Below are 24479 nucleotides of genomic sequence, written 5' to 3'. Positions count from 1 at the left end.
TTAGCGCGAAAGAGACGTTGACCAGTTTGGGTTTATTGTGTCTAGTGTCGTTGTTACTGGCGCTACTCTCGTTGATCTTCTTGTTGAAGATCTCACCGTTAACGGTGACGCCGAGTAGCCTGATCAGCCCGGAAGAGTATACGATAGTCTACGAGGTGACGTTAGCGCTGTGCGCACTCGCCCTCTCCCTAAACCTCTGCTGTCTCCTCATGTGCGCTATACAGTTCCTCTTCACTGTGAAACTCGTCAAGACTTCGTATCAAGGACATTGGTGAGTAGAGTTTTCGTTTTATGCCACGCTGGGTAAATCTGTGATTTATAACGCTTTAAATACCTTTGTACATAATCCGTACTTTACTCAACCCGAAGGTCGAACAAGGTGTGAAAAATATATACGTTTAAAGTTTGTATCCTTAAGATACTGTTATCTTTGAAAATTCGGAAGTCAAACAAAATACACAAAGAGAAACTTTTAAAGTGCAAATAAACGTTGAGATACAAATATCCTTTAATCCGAACTATACATATGATGGAAAGAGGACTCTCATAGTCATCGACATTTTCCCTCCTAAATGTCAACAGCATCCATATTTACATTGTTGCTGTTGTACATGTAACTTTTCAAACTTACCTAGGTATTGATAAAGAAAAGAAAAATAAGCATTTTCCTGGTAGCTGGGAATTCGCGGGATTCGCGGTCGAACGATGATTACCATTAATTTCTATAATCTGGCGACGCTATCCTCAATCATTATCCTTGTGCCGGAATATGAGTTCTCATTCGTCCATGCGTGGCCTATCTGTGTGCGTCTGGAACAAACGCAGTGTCCCGTATCCCGTGCGATATATCAGAGGCCTGTCTAGTGTTTCTTCTCACGCGGCCTGGAGGACGAAACGCAAAAATTCACATCCTGTACTTGACGTGCAAGAGTTCACCGACCGCGTGTCCCGTTTTTACTGATCAAACACGTGTCTGCAATCACAATACGATACTGTGTGGTGAGATGTATCCGTAAATGCGTATGTTTCGTGACGCGAACCTTGAAAATGAAAATTCGTTTATTTCACTTTCGTTTATTCCTCGAGCGTCGTGCACGCAGGAAATCGTATAATAATTTTATTACTAAGATTTTTTTTATATAGACTACGCTATATTAATTTGTGACCAAGCTGAAAGATCGTGACACGCCCTTTGTGTAGAAATTGCAATATTCTCCGTTTTACCTAATAATTCTCCCAGCAAATTCAGCACGCACGTTCGCGAAAAATATTATCGAATAGACACAGTGCAGTGCAGATCAAGTTACAAAGGGAATATGGATATGTTCGCCTCCCGTGACACGCAACTCGAAAGCGAAAATAAGGCTCGTTAAAGACGATACATACTCCTCGAGATGGGATCTGTGGTTTCTGCTCGGAAGTTCCCTTATCGTTGGTCAATCGGATTTCTTTTTTATCTTTTTCGTTGCCGACCGAGACAAAGTAAGCATCGCCGACCCTAATTACTAGCGAATGGAAACGCGCGTTAAGTTATGCAGATTGGCCGAAATCGTCGGCCAAATCACTGTGTGTTACGTCGCGTAACACCCTACCTAGCCGAGGCCACACACCGCGGGCAAGATGGCAACCAGATGTCTTCGGATACTCACTGCGTACCCTCAACAGTCTCAAGTACCTTCCATAAATCTCATAGATTTCCTAGTAAAGGTCCTGCAAACCAAACAAACGTCTGTTTCCGAAGAATTTCCAAAGACTATTGTCTACCACGGCGTGACAAGGGAAAGTTAGTTTTTCTCACGTACGCTGCAACTTTCCTCCCACTAACCACTTTCTCTCGAGGGCGGTTAAGACCCTTCGTGTGACCAAGTAACAACGAAGCCTATTCCCTCACTCTCCTAACTAAAATCGTCACCAACAAATCCGATGGTCCCGTGCGCTAGACACACCCATCCTTAGCTTTCCTCCGACACATCATCGTCTCCCAAGACGGTACTGATTTCACATCCTTCGAACGGTCAACATCCTTCCACCGGGTATACACACCCGTAGATCAGTCACTCACTCATCTCGTACATACGCACCAGCGTAACTGCCTTCGTTATAAGTTGTTGGAATAAACGGTGAAATATAACTTACTCTGCTGTGTCATATTCATTTAACCACCTCTGTTATCTTAACCGAAACAGGGGAACGACTACTTCGCGGCGTCGATTTACCGAATCGTAGCGAGAATTTACGCCTTTCGCTGACGCGTTTTCCTCGCGACCGCGTCTCTCCGCGAACGGTCGTAACACTGTGATTACCCCCAACGGACACGCCGTTTTGAGTTTTCTCTTCGGTTCTTTAATTCCGTCCTTTTTCTTTCGCTCAGTTTTTTGGCCAGTGGCGGGTCTTTTATCGCATGGCGAGTTTGATTCGCGTGGGAAAATGTCGTGTACTCTTCGGCAGATAGAAAGATCATTGTTTCTTAAAGCATCCAGACGTTGTGCGTGATTGGCATATTAAAGTTTCTTGCGAATGTTACCGTGTGACCATGTCTCCCTTGTGACCGTAATTGTGCGACGATGGTTTCCTGCAAATATTACCATCTAACAAGTTTTTCCAACGAATATTACTGTTCGATCAGGTTTTACTCGAATCTTGTTCTTCCCTTGATAGGGTCCTTTCCTTATATAGAGTGTCCCAGGATTTCGCAGTCAAATCTATGCCACTATATTCCTCTGACTATTTTAATGTACCAAACTACGAAGATGCGGCTGATATTGTGCGTGTTGCGTTATTCCACAACTAGGCTTGATTGGCAGGCCATTGGAACGAGATTTGTTCAAGCTGTTCGAAATGTTGGAGAACGAGCCGTTAACATTGTAATGTATGCAACCACAGAGACGTATCGTAACTTTTGTTTCGAGAACAAATAACAGAGAAGAAGAGAATAATGAAGATTGGACATGGACGAAATTAGCTGTCGATCTTGAAACTCGTGCACTGCGATTTCAGATAATCAAATTAGCATAGAATGAGATTTGGGAACGGGCAGAGTATATTCCGGAGTTTGGATATATATATATTTAGATTAAAGATTGGTTCTTTGCGAGAAACGCTTTTAAGCAACATATGAAATTCTTCGTCTATTTATAGTATATTTCATTTTACTATAGTGGGAGCAGTATTCTATAAATCGGTTTATAAGAGTGCGAATTTATTATCTTAACGCTAGCCTTGCTAAACCCGGTCAAATGACCGGATTCAAAATTTAATTTGAAATTGTGCGTTGGTCGTTGTTTCTTTTCTTCCTCCAACTTTATGTAAATTCTTATATTATCCGACTAATCAATTTCTCAATTTTTGTTGACGTAAGAATCTATATAAAGTTAGAAGAAGAGAAGAAACAACAATGACTGTAAATTCTAAATTAAATGTTGAAACACGGCCTTTTGACCAGGCCTGGTAGAGTTAGTGTTAAATCATGCTTTGTAATTATTTATTTTGGCTGGTGGTAAGCAACGGTAACGCAAACACTGATCGAAGTAGACAGGTGTTCGTTAGACAGGTATTCAGGCCCCAGAATTTCCAGGTCACCGATTGGGGCCCCTGTTGTAAATTTCTGGTGATTCGCCCAACTATTGGTTAACTAAGAGGAAAGAGAAGAGGACAGTTTACATCTGAGCTACTGCTTCGATTAACCACATCTGGCAGAATGGCCTTTAGGGAAGAAAGTGTACCGTTTTCTGTGGTCGACCATCCTTTGTTTTCTTTTCTGAACAATAGATCTAGCTTGGACATTGATAACTAGCGGCTTATCGATCGTTCGATGACACAGGACACAGCCATTCTTTATGCTACATTATCACCACGACTAACTTTTACAGCTGTCTGCTAAGTTAATATTACCGGTTGTGTCACACTATCGCAGTGTGCCCAGAAGAGATAACCGGAGGACGATTAAAATTGCAACGTCACCGGACGCTTCGCGTTTCCCTTCTTTCTCTCTTTTCCTCGTCCTTTCGCTCAACGGTTGTTTCCCCTGCTTTGCCTCCGGGGCTTCCAGACAATTCAAGATTCTGCTGAATTGGAATGCTCGATTTTCTCCTAGAGAGCTGCTTAGCTAGAAGGAATAGTCCGAGTGTCGACGGGTATGCGAAGAACTGTCTTCTTGTGCTCTTAACCACTTAACTACGTTCGACGTGTTTATTCGTTATTGCTTGATTTTACCTGCTCACCCCATAGAGGCATTTTTTAAATTAAACTTTAAAAAGTTAAAAATTAATTGTTTCCAAAATGTTTTCAAATACTCCGAAAATCGTTGGATATTTTCGTGTTAAAATTAATAACAAAGTAAAATATACACAGCTGTATCCGTATTATTAACAATTAATTATCCTACGATATTTTTCCGGGTTACTCGCGCTCCTGAAAAATTTCTACCATGGACCTCTCCCCCATATGTAAGGAAATAAACTCCGCAGTTAACAAATTAATTGTTTCCAAAATGTTTTCAAATCCTCCGAAGATCATTGGATATTTTCGTGCTAAAATTACAAAGTAAAATATGCACAGCTGTATCCGTATTATTAATAATGGAGGCTGACTCCTACGATATTTTTCTACCATAAAATTTCTCCCATAGACCTCCCCCAAATGTAAGGAAATAAACTTCGCAGTTAACAAATTAATTGTTTCCAAAATGTTTTCAAATACTCCGAAGATCATTGGATATTTTCGTGTTAAAATTACACAGTAAAATATGCACAGCTGTATCCGTATTATTAATAATGGAGGCTGACTCCTACGATATTTTTCTACCATAAAAATTTCTACCATAGACCTCCCTCAAATGTAAGGAACTGCGGCATAAGTTCCCTAATAAACAATAGGAATTTCTGTTGTAAACTACAAATTACAAATTACGAAACCTTCCGCTCTAAATCAACTAAAGATCACCAACAATTCTCCTTCGTTCTGAAACTAATTCTCCGACAATGGTGTTCCCTATGAATGAGTCAACTGGCAACGAAAGACCAAAAGCAAGAGGGTTCTCGGTCAGTGTCTCTGGTGCACGCCAGCTAGGAAGCCTTAGCCGAAGGTCGTCCGGCTGAAGATAACTGCGAAGTCTGCAAAGCGGCATTGTTAGCGAAGGAGAAGGAGCCCTGGGGTGTGCAGACGTGCTCCGAAAGAAGCACGAACTTTAATGGTGGGTCCCAGTAGTAGACGGCCGTTCCTCTTCGCGTGCTCATTGTCACTCGAACCTCGGTGCCCGTCCCTCCTTCCGTACCACGCTACCGAGTCTGAGACGCGAGGATGAAAGGAAAAAAAGCCGAAGTATGACACAGGTCCAACGACGACACCAACGACGACACCAACGACGACACCAACGACGGCGACGACGATCACAGAGACACGAGAAGAATGAAAGACAAGCGGCGCTGCTAAGTGCCGGCTCATTACTTAAATGGTCCGTGATAAGGGATCTCTGGTGCTGCTGGCGCGAACACGCTGAACAGCAGACTTTTCGAATAAAGCCACTTTTGGACAAAGTAGTTGCTGGCTCACGAAGTTTTCTTCTTTCGTTGTTAGATGGCGCGATCCCAAAGTAGGCGCGCATTTTTCTTCGCGATCTCACGTTTCGATCGCGGATTTCGACTTATTGGGGAAACAGGTTAATTGGATTATTACTGGAGAAACGTGGATGGATGAACGTTTTCATCGTTTCGTTCAATGACGGGTGAAACGCGTGAAAAGAGTTCGTAAGGTTTAAGCTGGGTGAGAAAACACAGCTTTGAATTTCCTATAAATGAGAGTTTAACAACGACGTGTCAAACACGACGCATGGAGCATTTGTACTAAATTTCTTATTAAATCTTGTTAATTCACTAGCTAAAAACCAACTATTACATCGAACATGATACGACCAATAAAAATAAAGATATCTATACGAAGAATACGAAACGTAGATTCTTATGAATATGTGCGTTTCTTTAGGTGTATCGCTCCTCCAAACGACAATTCGCCGAAACACACATCAACTTTAACCAATGTATGAGAAATCGTCTCTAGCGCGTTTGTATGCCAAGATGAACGCTACTGTGACCCCGAACGAACCGTGAAACTGAACGATTCGATCTGTCATTGAAAACGCCCATCGGTCGCGAAAGTCTTGTTCGTTTTTCATCGACGGCCCGGTTTAACGTTACACGCGGGTCTGGTTTCTGTTCACGGGCGGTTCTTCGTGCGTCAGAGCGTCCGAGCATACGCGTGCACCCGTTCGTCTTTCCACCAGAAAGAGAGAAGAGGGCTCTCTGTCGTGGCTGTTGGCATTCCACGCCTTCGAATCCGGCATTTCAAATTTTTTCACCGACACAGGGCACTACGGAACGGGAATAAATTTGGCGGGCCGTGACTGCGCCTTAATATTCCAACAAGCAGACAGAAAAATAGAGAAAGAAACGGGCACTCGCGTGTCTCAATGCTTGTAATTTATTTTTCGATTAATTCCCAATCACCAGCCGATAATTTTGATGTTTCCAGCTGATGATAAATCGAAAAGGTGAATAGAGGACTTCCAGTAGAATTTGCGTGATTCATTCTTGGCGTTGATTGGCGTGAATTGTTCGTCAAGACGTTATTTTTCCAAGGGTATAAAAATCTGTCCGTTAGGTGGAAACTATCAATTTGTATACGAAAGATACGATCGTATTTGAAGATTGTATCGTAGTCATCTGATTTATCGTGCAAATTTTGCACGTGACACTCTATATTAAGTTTGTTGTAGCATTAATTAATCACAGAATGTTACAAGAAAACAAATTTGGTTTGGCAAATATAATGGCTGATGTTATGTAGATATGTGTGGCGGATCGGTATCAATAGGACGCCGACAGGTCGAGCCGCGGGTACCAACCGCCAACACTAGAGGGCTACGACGACAACGAGTCTGTCTGTCTAACTCGCTAGGGGTCGAATATACGAGCGATTGATATAAATACCGCACCTAGCGAGACTCGCTCTACGTCTAAGGCAGGGACTACCGGGCATAGCCTTACTGACGAGTCCACCGGTAGTCCCGGGACGAAACGCTCTCTCTCTCTCTCTTTTCTTCCGTCACATATGTAATGTTTGAATTTGTAAACTATTAACTTTTTCGACAAGGAGGTATAAGGAACAAGTTAAAGTAGACGTCATGTTATGAATCATCTGCGAGATATAAAAGACTTCTTTTATGAGGGATCAACACCTCGTGAAGTCAGATTTTATTTATAACATACTTTACGATTTTGATTTATTTGTTTGAGGTGGTATGTCGTGATAGGGTCGGAAGGAAAACTCAGATTTTTTGAACGATAAATGTTTATTCACTCTAATGTCAATGAGTACACTTGATACAGGATTCGCGACTGTATTCGGTTCGCGAATGCGCGGTTATAAGATAGAGCTTGGAGCGTCATGGCGTATAAATACGTATGGTGATGTTTCGAGCTCGCGGAACACGAAGGTTTTCTTCTCGCCGTGTCGCGTAATCGGGTGAGGGCTGATTTTCTCTATTCGCTCCTTTAAACGGTTCGCGAATTCCGAGTTGGCCTGTTGCTTCGTTGGTACGAAGAATTCTGTCGGCAATCGTATGCCAGTACCGTAAACCATTTCGACTACCGTTGCGTTCAGGTCCTCCTTGATAGCGGTTTCTATGCCTAATAAAACAATTGGCAGGACTTCTACCCAGTTGCTCGTATTGCTGCTTTTAATTGTCGATGTAGGCGCTCTACCATTCCGTTGGATGCGGGGTGATAGGCTGTTGTGCGTAAATGCTTAATGCCGAGCAACCGGCATAGTTCATTGAATAGGTTTGATTCGGACTGGCGTCCTTGATCAGTCGTTATTTTTGAAGGTACGCCGAAACGAGCTATCTATGTAGAGGGGAGGGCCGAGGCAACGGTTGTCGCTATATTGTGAAGTTTCTGCCTTCTAAGGCGTGTCGAAAATGTTTGACTGCGGTGTATATCGCGAGTAGTTCGCGATCGTACGCGCTATATTTTTGCTGAGCGGGGGTCAAAGATTTCGTTGCGAATCTCAGCGGTTGTAATTGGTTATTCGCGCGTTGTTGTAATACTGCCCCCATTGCGTAGTCGGACGCATCTACCGTGAGGCTGATAGGCGCACCTGGTATCGGATGCGCCAGCATCGCGGCGTCCACGAGTGCACGTTGCGATTCGCGAAAGCTGTTTTCCTACTGCTCCGACCACTCGATGGGCGCGTTGCCCTTTTTCGCGCCTTTTAACAGGTCGTTGAGCGGCTTAAGGGTTTTTGCGGCCCCCGGTATGAAACGTCGGTAGAAGTTTATCATACCGAGGTACCTACGTAGTTGCTTGGCGTTCGCGGGCTTCGACAATTTTACAATCGCTTCGACATTTTCGGGCGGCGGCTTAATTCCGTCGGGGTTTACCGAGTATCCGAGGCATGTGATTTCGTGCACGCCGAATTCGCATTTCGTGGGGTTTATCACAACGCCGTAATTATTGAGACGGTTGAGCAAGATTTTCAAATGTTCGCGATGTTGGTTTTCGTCGTCCGAGGCTATGAGAAAATCATCGATGTACGCGTAGACGATATCGAGCCCGCGTATGATTTCGTCGACGAACCGCTGACATGTTTGCGTGGCGTTCCGAAGTCCAAACATCATATTTGTTGCTTCGAGAAGTCCGATAGGCGTTGTTATCGCAGTTTTTTCAATGTCCTCGGACGCAATCGGAATTTGGTGGTAAGCGCGGACTAGATCGATTTTTGAAAAGATTCGCTTACTATGCAGATGTTGCGCGAAGTCTTCGATATGTGGCGGTGAGTATCTGTCGGGTACGGTGCGGGCGTTCAACGCACGGTAGTCGCCACATGGACGCAGGTTTCCGTCCTTTTTCGGCACTACGTGCAGGGGTGATGCCCACGGGCTTTTCGATGGTCGCATCACGCCTTGCTCGATCATGTGTTCAAATTCCGCTTTTACCTCTTTAAGTCGATCAGGTGCAAGTCGACGCGGTTTGCTGTAGACTGGTGGACCAGGTGTGGTTTCGATGTGGTGTAGCATACCGTGTCGAATTCTCTCTTTTCCGAAGATCGGTGGGCGGGTGAGGTCCGGGAATTCTGCCAGGAGTTGGTGGTATGGTGATTCGCCGATGACGGTCTTGTCGGACGCTTCGTCTGTTGTGGCGGTGTATCCCCTTGATGACGTCTGTGTTATCGTATCGATAAGCCTTTTGTTTCGCGGGTCCACGAGCAACCCGGAGTGGCTTAGAAAATCCATGCCAATGATGGGTGTTTTGACGTCGGCTACGGTAAAGTCCCACTTAAATGCTCTGCGTAGGGACAGGTTTAGGTAGGGACAGGTTGGCCGCGAACAGCTCGTACTCGCTTCTGTTCACGTGTCCGTGTAGCTTGTTGCGCGGGTATACGCAAACATCTGCGCCGGTGTCGATGAGGTAGGAGATCCGCGAGCTCTTGTCCGTTACGAATATGCGGCGAGATGCCAAACCGTCGTCGTTTGCCGCTTTTACGGACGGCTGGTCCGGTTTTCCGAGTTCCAGGAGCAAGGGGGTGTGCACTTTCTCGCGCTTTCTCGGAACTGTGTGTGATAGTAACACAGCCCGTCTTGCCGCAGCGTATCGCGAGGGCGCGAACGGCGGCGGGATCGTGTGCGCGAGCGCGATTGTACTCGTGCCCTACGGTGTTCATTGCTTCTTTGCTCGGCTACTAGCGCTCGCATCTCGCTCATATGGGCGTCCATTCGCGCTATCCGCTCGGTGACCAAGTTGGCGAAGGCTGTCATGGCGTCGCCTATTCCGCTATTCTGGCCAGGTGGGAGGGTTATCGCAGGTAGTCGGCCTGCGCTGGCCGCGGCGATCTGCCCTGATTCCAGGGTGGCTTCGTAAATGTTATCGGCAATTTGTATGCGGGAGTCCGGATCGTTGTTCTGCACAGAGGCTAGGATGCTCCGTATGCGCTGTGGAAGTCGACCTTCCCAGACGGTGAAAATGACATCGTCTGCTAACGAATTGGTGGCTAGGCTTTTGAGATCACGGTAAAACTGAGAGGGCTTCCTGTCCCCCATTTGCTCGTTCTCGATTACCTGTCGGAGTCTCTTGGCGTACGACTCTCCCACTCGCTTGATGAGCTCCTTTTTGACGTACTCGTAACGCTCTGTCGCCGGTGCGGCGTCGAATACGTCTCGAATTAATCTCGCGTGCGACTTGTCGAGATTCGCGATGACGACCTGGTATTTTTCTTGGTCACTAGTGATCCGGGCAGTTTCGAACTGCACTTCCAGCATCTTGAACCACAAGTCGACGTCGTCAGACCAGAACGGTGGCACGCGGAGAAGGGCGCTAATCGAGTCTGCGTTGTCCCCACCGGCCTTCGTACGTGCGGAGTGGGCATTATTGGTCATTTCGAACTGATTTAGATTCATTGTGTTACATTTCACGAGCACTCGGGGATAATCACGTCGGGGTCACCAATTTGAGGTGGTATGTCGTGATAGGGTCGGAAGGAAAACTCAGATTTCTTGAACGATAAATGTTTATTCACTCTAATGTCAATGAGTACACTTGATGCAGGATTCGCGATTGTATTCGGTTCGCGAATGCGCGGTTATTAGATAGAGCTTGGATAGCTACGATTCGAGATACGCTGCGAGTGCGGACAATGATTGCGCGAGATGTCGAGAGCTTAGATAATTATTCGGCTCGAACCGTGTAAGTATAACGATCGTGATATACTGCGGTAACTCGCGGTAATAGACTGACATTTTTGTCGCGATGCTGCTGCGGAGGAAGACTCGTTGGGATGTGTCCATGGATGCGAAGGCATCGGATTCGTTGAGAAAAGCTTTGGTTCGGAAAGTGAGGGAAATGTACGTTAATGTTTATTGGCTAATTCGTGTTGGTCGTTGGAAAAGGGTGCTAGCTGCCCTTGAGAGGGTGTTGCTAGCGGGCAGCGACGTATGTGAGAGATAGCAGATTTCTCGTGTGTCCCCGTGGTAGGTGGTCGACTTCGAGACTGATAAACAAAGACTGTTTGTCTCTTTGGAGGACCTTAGCTAAAATAAATCCTAAGATTTATAGCGGTCCTTAGGCTGGCTGGAAATATTCGGTACGAATGTATCGACATCTGGCAATCATCTTGTCCGCAGGTATAGGGTCTTTGTGTCGTGCGTCAAGCGACGTAAACTGTTGGGAAGTTTACTGTCAAGTGCCGCCACATGTTCAAAGAAAATGTATCTGCAGCCGGTTATAGCGGCATTTACGTTACGGATGATCTATGGGAAGATTCACACGAACAAACCTTTATGGACTAACCAAATTTATTTTGTTATTAAAAACGATCTACAGAACCGATCGACGACTGGTGTTCAATTTAAAAATTGCTTCTCTATAAAAGCAAGAAATCTAATTTACATCGTGTTCTTCATCTGTCGCCTCCATATACATCCTGGTGGCAATAAAATTCTGAATTTACGAGAAATCCGTATTTCGACTTAAGCTTACCGATGTTACCGACTGGACAAAGCCTTCGAGAGTTTAAATTAACCGATCGACCCTTCGTTGAAAGGACGAGCAAGTGCCAGGAAACTATCGCGGGAACGCTCGTAAAAGCGCGCAATGGTTCGGCGTGGTAACCTAGGAAGAGGAACAGGCGCGACTGAATCGTAACGGTTGTCGTGGCCCCTTTCAAACGATCCGTGGCCCCCCTTCAGTTTCGGCGTCATTAACCCTTCTCTTCTTTCTTCCTGGTTCACTTAGAAACGAAGAAAATTCCGGAGGTAGTTTGCTCTTAGCAGCTGCCATTTTTTTTTCTTTGTTTAGTCGACACGAAGCATTTTGGAGAATTTCTGTGATTGCATCGCGAAGGTACAGAGAATAAGAAAAGGCGCTCTTTGTTCGTTGACGACTTTCTGTCAATTAGAAATAAGAGTAAACGGCATAACAGTTTTCTTCTTTGCCACTGTATACGTAATTTTTGTTAGACTTTAACAACTCGTATTTTTCGTGAGCAAATACTGTCGAGTGGTTATACACTGTATATGTGAAGCTTCGTTTTCTTCGCGCGAAATATCCATGTTGTTCTTTCCATACTTGTGTTCATATATCATGACGTTCAGCCTACACGTGCCCGAGAATGTAATGTAACAGATAATTGGGTTCGAGCTGTAAATCTTTCATTTGCAGCATGACGCGAATCTAACAATACTTCTTTCCTTGTTCAGATCATGAATATTTTTGTCGCGTGCAAGTAGAATCATATGTCTAGAGTATCCACGGGCTTCGTGTTTACTTATTTCTTTAACTAACTTCGGTTTTAACCAACTTCCTATTAACCAGCAAATTAATCAAATACTTTCAGAATCAATGACAAGAATATACCGAAAAGTGTCGAAAGAATTTTAAAGGTACAACCATTTTCCTAAAAGTTATCTTGAGACGTATTGTATCGTTAGTCTCATAGAGTTAACCACTTTTCTCTAGAATAATACTCGAACACAGCTGTAGCTTTCTATAAATTTCCTCGATATTCGATTGAATTTCCCGAGATCGTTTCCAAGGACGAGATCGCAGCAGTTGTTACGAAGAATATCGGAAGAGCGAAGAACGCGTATGTGTGTCTGATCCATCATTCACGATAGTCTCTACGGTCCATGCGTATGATCCATCATCTGCGTAACCATTTTACAATCCTCGCCGTGGAAATGCCGATCCGCGATGCTATTCTCGCGCGCACTCGACCGCTTAAGAGTGTCGCGTAAAATTAAGGTAAAAAGTAAGGAACTTGTTAATTTCCGACAAGGAGATAAAGTTCTTTTTATTTTTTACTCAATTTATACAATTTTTTCGGTTCGCGATGATACACTTTCGATACTTGGATTAGTTAAGAATTTTTTTATTAGACTGACTGGATGATTTTGAAGGGAGAATTTAGATTCTTCCATTCGTTGGAGTGGGAGAAGGTTTTGTTTATACTTAGTGTAAAATTCGGAGAACGGCTGGAGTGATCGAATGCCACTCAGGCGGTTGAGAACGGATGCTGACCGGACGGTCACACGCGATAAGGCGTTCGGAATTTCGGTTTGTTATATACAGCTGCTCGAATTTCGTCTGTGACAAGAGCATCGTCCAGAGACGTTTCCATCATACACAAATAACTTTGTTTTTCTTCTTGCAGTCGGAAGCGTGGAGAATTCGATGTTTCTGGCTGATCTGTTGTTTTATCATTTGCGCGGCATTTTTTCGCGGTTAGAAGAAAGATGAGATTAATATCTTTGTGGTATTTTGATACTTATCGATCTGCCGATAATGTCGATGCTGGTAGGGGAAAGCGTGGTTGAGAAGAAGCGCGCTTTTTCGATAAATCATGAATTATGGCTAACGGTAATTCACGCAATTTACATAATCTAGATGGAACAGACGCTTTTCAAGATCGCTTGTCGACTCATTTATGTTTATAATTTTCAGGAGAGGAAAATCTAAACCTTGAATATATTCAATTCGAATATGTACTGTAGCCTAAATTCGGGTCTTTTTTCGACTTTCAACGATATCGATTTTGTCTCGATTGACTTCCTGCCGGTTTACGTGCTTTTATTCTTACTCCTTCTTCTTCTTCCGGTGTCCAATGATTCCTTTGAAAATCGACGCGATTAGTACCGAAGCGTACGCTTCCGATGCGGAAAGTACGCGATCGAAGCGCGTGGCTTCTGATCGGAAGCGTAGCCTTGCAAACGCGATTAGATTGCATTAGCTACGAGACTGAAATTAAATCTCGAGTCGGAATTGTATTTAATTTTCTTCGGGAAGTTCAATGCCGGAATCGAAAATTAGACGATTGAATAGAGATTCCTAGTTGATTTTAGACGTCCCTCTTCCAGTAACTCCCACCGAACTTGCATTGGGCGTTGTTCGTAGGCTTGTCGTGCGGCAAACCGTTTCGCAAGAGCTTATTTGCATTTCCTCTAACTGCGGTTCGCATAAGACGCGTCAAAGGAATATTGACTACTATCTATTAGGTCAGATTTTTTCACTATTTTCTGCTTTTCGTAGGATTGTAATGTTACAGTACCGGTAACACGAAGCTTGATCTACGGCAAATAATAAAATATCTTTGAGATTAAAAAATATAAAGATTTGAAAATTAGGACATTTGAAAGTTTGTACTTACTCGACTGAATTGCTATTAAGTGACGTTTAAAAATTTTAATCACAAGGTTGAAAGTAATATAGTTAGTAACTCTAACGAACACCTATCCTCAGATAGATTGGTATACACACGCGAGTCGACCGTATTCTCCGGAAATGAAAACAACTACATCCCTGGAACCTGGAACACGTGATTTTCCGCATATCCATTAAAGCAACATCGGTCAGTGACTCGTCTACGGTGCAGTCGCTAGACTCAATTAATGATCACGTTCTGGTCGTAAATATAGAAAAGGCAGCGAGATATTTTAGTTTGTTGGCTAACTGGGCTGAGGTTGGGTCAATGTTTCTGTGGATTTCATTTACCTCTTCCGGCCTCCTTATATTTTCTGAATTCTTACCATTTCCGAGATACCAGTTCATAGCAAATTGATTCTTATTATGGCGTAGGATATAGTAAATCTTATTGTCTAAAAATACAGGAAAAGATTTCATTTTAGATGATTATTTCATTAAAAGATTATTATTTTTTTTTTAACATTTTATTCAAGCGTTTCTTAAGACATTTGTTCAAAGAGATGTCAGGTTATAAAAAATTGAATCAACCTTCCCAAAGCTCCTTAACCTCTTGTTATTTTTGATAAATCAATAGCATTACGCAATATATACCGTGTGATTTCCCTAGACGATCTAGTAGCACCCTTCTTTACAACCTTCTTTCAAAACGAGAAACAAGAAGAGGATTTACCAAATATCATTGTCATCGAAGCGCAGAGACGCTCCGGTGATTCTTATCTCCATTCATCTCTCCGAGTGAAACTATTTGATGTCGCCTTGAATAGGCTCAGACAGTTTTGTCGGGGGTCCGTGTCGTCGACTGTAGCCAGCTCGCACGATCGTGAATGGAAAGACTCGTATAAAATCAAAGGGCCGACAGACTCTTCCTGCTTAGACGAGATCAATGAGACCTCGTTCAATAGAGAAGTTACCTTCTCGACCGCCGGCGCCGTATTACCCTTCAAAGTCACCGGAAAGTCATATAAGCCAACCGATGCAGCCTAACCTTTATCCACAGATAAAATAGGTTTCTCTTATTCCATCTGAATTTCTAAAGAAACCAAGACTTGATTTCAGTCTGGTTAAAAGCTTCGCTCGATTAAAGCCGTTTTTCAAGCAATAACCTACTTTGTGAATTTCATGCACGCGAATCCAAGTATGTATGCGGCAGAAATGAAGCTTTCGTGCATGTCTAATTGTAAGTTGATGCGAAACAATGCGCATGCGCCGAAATCCCATCACTTTGCGGACCCACATTGTGCCTTTTATTAAGGCGCCTTGTTTGTTTACTCTTCGCGAGCTAATTCTTCACTATTATTATCTACATTATTTTCACTGGCTAACAACTGGTTGGTCTGCAATTGACTAACCAATACAAATTTTTCGTTACGTGCATATATTCGAAAGAATTCGAAATTAAATTATCATGTATTACGGGCAGTTACGATAGAGTGACACAAAGCAATCTGTGTTTGAATGCCTCCACTCGTGGACAATATCGATATAACCTAAATGCGATAAATCGCGAACGTTTGATTCGATTCATGGGAAATTTACGCGTTTTTGAATCGTCCCGAGCCGCACGCGAAATGCAGGTCAGAGAACCGTCTAATATTTATTGTTGAGATCGTGGGCTTGATCTTAATGGCACGGCGGCACGCGATTCTTTACCAACTATGCTCCTTAACTCCAGCTCTCGACCTTCTTCCCTATTCAACTAGCTCGAGCAGTGAAATTGACTCTGCATGCCTATGATTTTGGCAGGGAATGGGAGTCGAGTTCGTAGTGAATGCACATTGTGTATACGTGTTTTAGGTGGTTTGTGTGAGTTTGTTGCGGAGATTCGAGACATTTATTTAACCTCTTTATCATATTCGAGCCTGTGCAATATAACCATATCTTAAATGTAATAAGTTTTATTTTTTATTGCAAAGTTCTTGAAATATATAATGCACACAATAAGTGTATAATATTTTATATATATATAAATTATATTTAAGAAGTTTGGGATAGTTTAAAGATGAAATAAATTGCTTTTTAAGTTTAATCTCTTACTTTCGACGAAATCAAGTTTCTCTGGAATTTGGTGGAGTTTAAGATTTGATATCGGTGTCGTAGGAGTTATGTGACACTTTAAGGTGGAATAAATCTAGCGAGGAGTTTAAGGTGCGGCAAAGGAGCGTGGAATGTTGCAATAGAAATTTATTGCAGTGTTAGTGCATTGGTAGATTGATCAAATTTACGTGTAGCGTGGGTAACCAATGATAAATATTTTGCAATGTGTATAATTTCTCAGTAATCTGAGGCTTATAAAATCTATTGACAACTAATGGAAATTGTTGATTTAACAGATCAATTTTAAATTCCTCGTTAATCTAAATTTTTTAAATCCTATTTACAGCTAAACCTTACGACGAAAAATTAACGAAGTGGAATAAAAATGGCATTGTGATTCTTCTCGTCGTGTATTGGTGTCACATCAAATTTAAGAGACAGTTTTACTTGCGGATGCTGCGTGTTACGTTGGTGAAGTCGACGAAAGCGCAAAATAGGAGCTCGTCCGAAATACACTAACGCGGAAGGTTAAATTTAACGCAAAAGGCTGAGAAATTAGTTTAGAACTCGAAGTTTCATTGGTACGACGCTCTTGAAACGCATTCAAAGAGGTTGGCGACCTCGAAAGGGGATGAGCGCAACTGTTTCGTGGGAATTTCTTATTGTGGCTTATTTGGATGAAGCTACTTTAAAATCAGCGCTGGATTCGTCTGTATTTTGCCCGGAAATCATAAAATGTTTAGGCCAGGCGACTCCATGTACAGAAAATGTTATGTCCACTTTTTACGTCCGTAGAATTCAACTCTTTACTACTATGCACTTCTTCTCCAAAAAAATATCGCGTTTCAATATTAAAAAAGTTTCAATAATATACTATCCATTAGAAGAATGATAACATGATAACCTTACAAATTATTAGTATTAACAAATTCTTATTGTCGGATAGAAATGCCAACTATTGCTTCGGTAAAACAAACAAAGGAATTTTACAGGTAAATTTTACAAATTACAAGTCATCTTATAACGCAAAATACGACGTGTAAAATTGTCTCAATTTATTAATAGTATTAATAAATTATTATGATAAAAGATGCAGGAATCTTAGCCTCATGAGAAATTACAGATGAAAATGAGTGGGAAAAGATTAATCACTGGTCCTCCTAAAAAGATGCAGTCCCATGGATGGATGGTTGTGCGAGTATTAAAGCAGCGCAAAACCGTTCCCCGAATTCTCATCCCGGACGTCGTACGACCAAAGACAAAAACAACTCACTCGAGGGCATTGTGGAGAGACATTCATCGAGGACACAATAGTATTATTCCAGGAAGTGCTAGTTCTTCCTAGATTCCGGTTACAATGTTCTTAACGCGTGGAAATTAATCTTGACCAGGAAACATCTATAACGGCATGTATTTTCTGCCGTGATTGTAAATCTGTTTGGAACATGCGGTTTGTCCGTTAATCTATGCGCTGTTGTTCAATTGAGTCAATATTATTTGTTGGTAGATTAGTGTGTGCAAGAGCGCTTTATCCATTATTGACCAATTCGAGCACGTATTGGTAAATTTCACACCGGCAATTACGGTGAAATCGTTCGTGGTCGCTGGAAATTAGCAGTATCGTTTGCGGTCGTGAGCTGATTGACACTGCGTGAGCGGGGAATTATGTGAAGCAGCTTTGCTTTGTCGTTTCATGCATTTAATAGGTTTACGGCGGTGGACAGAGTTTGTAAAAAATAAAGACAAGATAGAAAAAGATTATTTTTCATTTTTTACTATTAGATTATTTTCAAAGTGATCTTTTCAGTGAAATATGATTGACAAAAAATAAGATCTATAATTGAATCATTATAGAAAATAGAATAATATTGATAATAAAGAAATAAAAATCAATTATAGAATAACATATAATAATAACAATAATGTGGATAGACTTTATGTTTACTTTTATATGTATAATGATACTGTTTGATCCTTGAATTAAAGTTAAGATTAACGTTGCGATTATGATTATCCTTTGTCTGACTAAATATATTTGAAGTATCAATTACAGTAGAATTTTTGAAAGATTCTTGGCTGTTAAACAAAAAACTGGTTCCTTTATTGTTAGGGAAGTGATACATTTACACCGTACATGAGAGTGTGTGTGTAAGGGTTAGAGGGCGTCAAGGACTTAGTGGAGACAAAAGACTGTTGTCAGATGTTAGAAGAATCTAGGATAGTCGGTTGGCGACCAGCGTGCGTGCAAGACGTTCTTCAGAGAGTAATATAGATGTATAACTGTTGTGTGGGAAATATAGTCAATAATTTGTATTCCCAAATCCTCGAATTTCCTTGACATTTATATTTCGCTCAATTATCATAGAATCGTGAAACTGACTTTCACTTCAAATTTTGTCTGTTTCAGGAGTAACAAGTACCTGCAAAAATCATCCATCAGCCGGATATGTGCTGTCGGAGAGTTTTTCATTAGCATTCCCGTCTTTCTAACTGGTAAGAACCAATTCCTTCAATTCTGTCAACTTTAACCTTTTGAAAGATACTAGTACATAAGTTATACATTTAATTTTTCTTGAATTCAGGCATGAATCTAAAAGATACTGTGAACTATCTCTGAGTGTATGAAATCAGTTTAGAAATCCAATGGAAATAAAGTTAATTTTAACGCCGAATAGTCATTATTTTTCTTAGAAAAATAAAAATGATCGTCTTTGAGGGAAGTTTTAACAGATTAATTTATAAAGAGCTGAAACAGAATATTCATGTCATGCATGAATACGGCTGGTGGATGGATCGAGATCTAATCTAAAGTTTACGTTGTGTCATGCTGGTTTACACAGCTATCATTCGCTCGATCGATCGTTAAGCTGTTGAACTCGATTCAAGACGGACATTTTGACTCTGTTCAGAAGAAAACTGCGTTTTAATAAATTTGACGCAATAGAAATTATGATAGACTACAACGTTTTTTTAATTATATCATAAAATTTATTTATTTTTTTTTTAATGTCATGTTAGAAACTTCAAATACTGTCCAAAACTTCGAACGTAATCGTTTTAGAAATTTGTAAATTACTTAACGACCAAAAATATTGAATTCTCCATTGTCTGAAGATAGATTCTCTATAATTTATGTAATTTATTCGTCGAGAATTGATATATAAAGACTTAAATAATAAATTAATTGAAAAATAATTTGCGACTAGTATTGAAAATTTCAATGAAAAGCATATGTATATAGTTTACGCTTCGAGAATTATATGTATTGAGAATATGTATTTGCGCTGATTCTTTGTCCCGCTTGTTATGGCATACGTGTTATAATGATCCCCTAACAATGCTTTCAGGTATGATATTGTATACATTCATCCAGTTTCATTCGACGCCGGTGTCACGTAAAATGGATACTTGGGTTGCGAGAGAAAAGAAAGCCGAGTCGTAGCCCAACTATTAATCCTCTTTTATCGAACTTTATTATGACTTTGGCACTTACAGTAGAATAACGTTGAACAGAGAAAGGGGTGTTGTACAAGAACAGCAACTAGAACGAGAACTCCCCGGGCTGGGTGAAGTCTCGGCTTATATACATCCTGGCTTGGGGATGTTGGGGGGGTTGGTGTGGATTCCAAGGAGTCCGAAAGTCGGGGTTGGGGCCTTATCTCTGATGGGGACTAAGATGCGTCGCGGCGTTGGCGTCCGACAGTCGGGAGTCGATGTCTTTTCTCTGAGAGGTAATTGGTGTCACACCGGCAATCGTTACGTCGGTTTTCATAGGCCTTGGCATCGTGTTTTGTGGATGCGCAATGGTCCATAACGTCTTCGTGTGGCAGAGGGTAAGAACATATCGCTATTAAAAAAGAAAACGAACACGTTCAAACACGTCTAAATCATCTTTTATGTGTATTTTGCTCGGAAATCATTTTATCGTGAAATTTTGTTTTCAGAGTTACCATAATTTATCTGGTAGAGTTCATAAAAATTTCTCTGAAATCAATTACAAGCTTTTAGGAAACCAGGATTTTTCACATTTTTAAGAAGCGTTATAATTATATTGCTGATCTTTATTTTATTCGTGCGAAATTGAAAAGTACGCAAATGGCGCAAAATGCATAAAATGCGCTAAAATATACGTATATAAGAAAACAAATCTCGATTAAAATTTTATTTCTTTGATCATGTTCGTAAAACTACAAACTTGTATAACAATACGCATTCTAGTTATAAGTGTTAAAACATTCGATCTAGTCCTTATCACATTCATGAAAACCTCCATTTAATCATTCGTTGTATCAACAAACATTCATATGCAAAACTTACCACCTACCACATCCTCCGCGTATTAATATAATCCCCCTTTATAAATTGTACACTTTAGAGTGGACTGGTTGGGTCAGAGTGATATAAGCTTACAAGTTCTCGAGGAGTTCTACCGAAGTTACATTTACGTTTGCATAATTTCACCGAAAAAGATACTCTGTAGAATGACAGGTTCGTTTGTTTATGTGATCCGCGATCGCAACTATTTCAAGGGGATTCTATAAATAACCATACACACGATATTCAGTGTATTTTCGTATTCTCGTTTATTTTTGGGAGATTTGTAAAACTGTTGAACAAAATAATTGAGTAACGATTATTGTTACGCCGCCTAAAACATCTGCACGCCAGCCCGCGCGACCGGACAACAACCGCCTGCGTAACGTCACTTCGACCCCCAATAAACCTAAGGACCCACCATAACTTTCACTTCCCTGCATTGTTTCACCATATGTCTTCAATCCGTTTGTCTTGAAGAATTTCTAAAGCTTAAAAATATTCTCGAAACACAGTCGGTTTTAGAGGTGTCCTTGGGTTTATTAGTCGCACTTAAAACACGGAGAAAGCGGGTATGCACCCATTAGGAAAATCCGAATAGCCCTGTAATAAAACAAGCTAGGTTTTTCTCACGCACACAGTCATCTACGCACCACGATGGTAGGAGACTCCCTACTCATCCCTTCGAGCAGTAGTGCAGGTCATGACCAATCGACCCCGCGGTTCGTTACCCTCACTTTTCCTAACGAAAGTGGGACCAACGAATCCGCGTTCTTTAGGCACAGGGGCACACCCACACCGAACTTTTCTTCCGTAAAAAAAAAAAGGGCGACAGACAGTCTACCAACTAACGCGGCAGTCTACACATAGCGCGAGAGTCGCATACTTCACGCAAATCTTTTGTCGGTTCTCGGTGTTGTCGAACATACATCTTCTCTCCTAAACATATCATAGTGCTAAGTCCATTGATACATTAATTTCCATTATAAGAGCCCTGCTCTAGCGTACATATCTATCGCATCTTCGTGCGACAAGTTGTAAACTATTTATTTCTCTACGTCAGTGTAATCTAAGTGTTGGAAATATATACTTTATAATTCTGTGAATCACAGTGTTATACAAACTCAATCACCCCTTATTATCTCAACGAAAATCAGGGGATCGATCAATTCGTGGTGTCGATTGTTATAATCGTAACGGGGATTTACGACACCCGTTGACGTCTCTCCTCGCGATTACGTCCCCGCGCAATTGGTCGAATTTACAATTATATTTGCTGAGAAAAAGTCTTTTTCTCTGTACACCTCCTTCTACTTCAAGCATGTAGTATTGACAATAAGATTGATAATGGCTGAAAGTAATCCAAAAGAGTTTTCACCATGGTTATCGGTAACGAAAAAGATTTGAATCATCTTTAATACTTATTCATAACTAGAATCATTTCAACTAAAATGTAAATTCTTATATTATAACTTTTTTAATTTGTTATGGCCCCTGACTACAACCTAACCTATCATTCTTATTTCGTAGGAGAAGACGAATGCCGTGAAGGCGTTAGCGCGCGAACAGTGCGAAGCGGCGGTACAGCTGCAGCGTCAGCAGCAGCTGCAACAGCACCAGACCCAGCACCAGCTACAACAGCAACAACAACTACGTGGCCCGTTAACCATCCACCATGCTGGCTGCCCAACGAAAGTCGGGCCCGTGACGAACCAACTAAATACCAGCCACGCAACGCACGGCCGAGCTGCACAGTACCAACACTATCATCACCATATCATCATCGACAGTGTCAATGTCTCTACCGCCCTTGTTGCTCTCATCGCCAGCTCCGATCGCGGCGACGCACAATCATCTGAACGTGAGCGGACACAGAAACGTGGTTACGCCACCGGATACACCAGCAGATAGATCGCCACCGAGTCCTGGAAATAAGCTAAATAGATCGCAGCATTTGCCACGGGAAGCAACCGGCAGCGTCAGTCCTGGTCTTCCGGCTGCCACATTGGATCTAAGTAGCGCAGCAACCACCAATAGTCCGCATGAATTGTCCACGTTAGTTTAGAAATTTGGTCCGAACATTATATCTTCACATAGGATTGGAGATTACTAGTTGATAGTTAATTTACACATCGATCTTTTTATTTGTAAATTGGGTCGTGGTTTAGAGTTGGTTTGTAAAAATTCGGTCCTAATTGTTAAATGATGAATATTGATTAAGAATAATAGGCATTGATGTACCAATCTTTTTTTAACTTATATACTTGAGCACACGCATTGGAGATTTCACTTTTATTCAGTGAAACAGCAACTTCATTACTCGCTTATTCAATATGGCAATTGCATATATTTCATGGACATTTTAACAAAGTTTTGAATAATTTCTAACGGTACAATTGTGATGAAGTGAAAAAAATCGTGATAAGAAACAGAGAGAAAAGTTGCTCGTTAATGAATATTGACCAGAAATAAAGTAATTTCTAAAGAATATCCCGAAGACGTCGTAGATATTACGAAAGGAATGATTAATTTATACCCGCGTGTATCTTGCCATTACCATACTATTATTATTATTATTATTATTATTATTAATATTGTTAGTAGTACTCGATTACATTATTATTAATATTAATATTATTGCCTTATTATTATTAATGTTATGGAACCTCTAGTCCTAGGTTACTTTCGCTGCCACGAAAGGATAAAATTTTCGAATTTTTGACTATTACGTGTAATTCAAGTTTTCCTGTTGCGCATGCGCAGTAGAAAGAAAGTTAGCGGAACTCAAATCTCGAACTATAGAGAGTTGAAAAGTAGTAAAAGTAAAAAAGCACGAACAACATTTGTATTTGTGCTGGATTAAGTTTGATAATTGAAAATTGAGTTTGATGATAACATTTTTTTCGTATTCGCTTTGGTAAACATTAGTTTTATTTAAAATTGAACAAAGCATTTTATGTTTTTCAAATACGGTACATAATCGTAATATCGAATTTTGTAAACTGATAGTAAGAAACTCTATAATTCGAGACTGGAACTTTGATCAAGTTCATATTGAACGTAAACTGACTTAATTTTGTTATTTAAGCGTGTATACTATACGTGTTTGTTCCTTCTTCTCTTGTGCGCAGGCTATAGCTTAATTACTTCCAATAAACGCAGTTATATCGAATCAGATATTAGGATTATTTAAACAAGAGATTAAAAACTAAAAGGTATTGTTTTTATACTGCATATGTACATATGCAATATGAACGACAGTTTGTGTAATAATATGTACCCCTCTTCTTAGTTTACTTTTGTATATTTTGCGACATTTGATATTAATTTTAAAGAGGAACGTACTTACACTTTATCTTTGTAATTAAATGTGAAATGAAAGAAAAGAAATGACATGAGAAAAGGAAATTCGATGTATGAGTATATACGAATTGACGGAATTAAAATTTAACGCTATATTTAAATAGAAGACGTGAAATATCTCGTCATCTTAAAATAACTTGATCATTCCTATTCTTTTACATAAAAACACTTTTCGACTGTAACTTAAGAAACATGTCTGCTAACGTGAAACGTGCCAGAAAAAATCAACAACTTCCATTAAATTGGCAAATTTCTCATTAATATCGTAAAACTCGCGTTTACAAAGATCAGATCAGTGTACATAATATACAAAACAAATGCAGAATATATAAATATAGCACATACGTTCTGAATTATATTCGAATTGGGCAGGGTAACCAAGTGAAAATATGTAAATTTCACGATGTGTAATGTACACTTTATCGAACTTGTAAGGAGTGTAGAAATAGAATATTTTACACGTAACAAAATATACAAACGACAATACACAAGTTAAATTATTTGTTAGATCCATGTATAACA

At 41.0% G+C, this 24479-nt stretch overlaps 1 pseudogene; it reads left to right on the top strand.

The window, feature by feature from the left end:
- Positions 1-5: 5 nt before the first annotated feature.
- LOC117240453 lies at positions 6-22922 on the top strand (annotated as a pseudogene).
- The last annotated feature ends 1557 nt before the right edge of the window (positions 22923-24479 follow it).

The sequence above is a fragment of the Bombus vosnesenskii genome, unplaced genomic scaffold, assembly GCF_011952255.1.
Source record: "Bombus vosnesenskii isolate JDL3184/JDL3185 unplaced genomic scaffold, Bvos_JDL3184-5_v1.1 scf7180000014635, whole genome shotgun sequence".
Lineage (NCBI taxonomy): Eukaryota > Metazoa > Arthropoda > Insecta > Hymenoptera > Apidae > Bombus > Bombus vosnesenskii.
Note: the sequence above shows the minus strand (reverse complement) of the source record. Positions and strands in the feature narration are given on the sequence as shown.